Source organism: Rattus norvegicus, chromosome 3 (assembly GCF_036323735.1).
Source record: "Rattus norvegicus strain BN/NHsdMcwi chromosome 3, GRCr8, whole genome shotgun sequence".
In the NCBI taxonomy this organism is placed as follows: Eukaryota; Metazoa; Chordata; class Mammalia; order Rodentia; family Muridae; genus Rattus; species Rattus norvegicus.
Window position 1 is genome coordinate 141,960,683 of NC_086021.1, and position 1,475 is coordinate 141,962,157.

General features: G+C 40.8%; 1 pseudogene; it reads left to right on the forward strand.

Annotated features, from left to right (window-relative positions):
• Positions 1–717: 717 nt before the first annotated feature.
• Positions 718–812, forward strand: Rnu6-897 (RNA, U6 small nuclear 897; annotated as a pseudogene).
• Positions 813–1,475: the final 663 nt, after the last annotated feature.

Here is a 1,475-nt window from a genome sequence, read left to right on the forward strand (position 1 = left end):
ATACCTAAAAGTGTGACTGAGGCTAGAATAAGCCTGACCATGTGGTACTCAAGCTGTTAGAACTAGCTTTTAGGAGGAATCTAAAGATTTTGCAGCTGTGAACTACAAAGCCCAGGAATGTAGTAAGCGGAACTTAATGGTCCCTTTGGGTGGAATCTTGGAGGACACGGATGCTGAGAGAAACAGATAGCAGAGGGCCAGATCATGCAGTTTCAGAGGAGAACATGGATTCTCTTGGGAACTGTGCTAACAGCCATTCCATGTGATGTCCTGGAAGTGAATCTGGCTGCGTTTCGTCTACATCTTGAGAACTTAGTGAGGCAGACTCTAGGAGCAATGGGCTAATTTACTTGATGAAAGGCAGCATTCCGTCTTGGCTATGGCTGTGGCTTGGTTCTCTCATGTACCTCTACAGTGGCAGTGGTGCAGAAAGCTGTGAAAGACATGTAGTGTTTTGAAGACTGCAGTCTGCATGCTTACAGGTTTAGACAAAAGAGTTCAGAAGACTAAAGATATATTATTAATATAGAGATTTTTTTTTACCACTACAGAAAAAGGCCTTTTTGCTTCGAAACAAAAAGAAAGTACCTGAGAACAAAATTCAATTGAAGGGGAACCTAAATTAGAGATGCTCTGGAAAGGATAGACCACTGAAACCCTGCTCTTAATGACCAATACTTTCATCAATCTGACAGGAAATAAAGTCAATTTACAACTCTACTCAGAAGCACATATACAAAAATTGGAACTATACAGAGAAAATTAACATGGCCCCTGGACAAAACCCACTCAAAAAAACTAATAGCCTTTCTACGCACAAAAAATAACAGCAATAACCCCTCATTTTGAGAAGGAGACCATGGAACAATTTCGACTAACAGCGGCCTCACAGAAGTAAGACCTCCACAAAGAAAACATATACTCTCTATATGAAAAGATTACAGAAAACTCTAGAAGATGGAAAGACCTCATTTGCTCATGGATTGATAAATTTATATTGTGAAAGTGACCAACCTTTGACAACTAATCTTGGCTGTCAACTCAACCACATCTAGAATCAATTGATACCCAAGCTGTTGAACGTCCCTGAGACTGATCTTCCTCCTCCTCTCCTCCTTCTCTTTCTCCTCCTCCTTCTTTTTTCCCCTCTCTCATTATTTTTTGATACAGATAGGGTCTCATCATGTACTCTTTTGCACCCCTGACCAGCTATGTAGATCAAGCTGCCCTCAAATTGTCTGTTTCTGCTTCCCAAGTGCTGAGCTTAAAAGCAGCACCACCCTTTCCTGTTGAGGGATGTCCTTAACTAAATTAATAAACCACACCTTCTAGTAGATCACAAACCTACTAGAACTTATAAGCACATGAAATAAGAAAATATAGTCTTGCTCTTATTGGTGGTGCTTGCCTTTGCTCTCACAGGCATGTCTATCTACCCTGGCATGAAAGCTGGTAGTAAATCCAGTTCCTTTGGA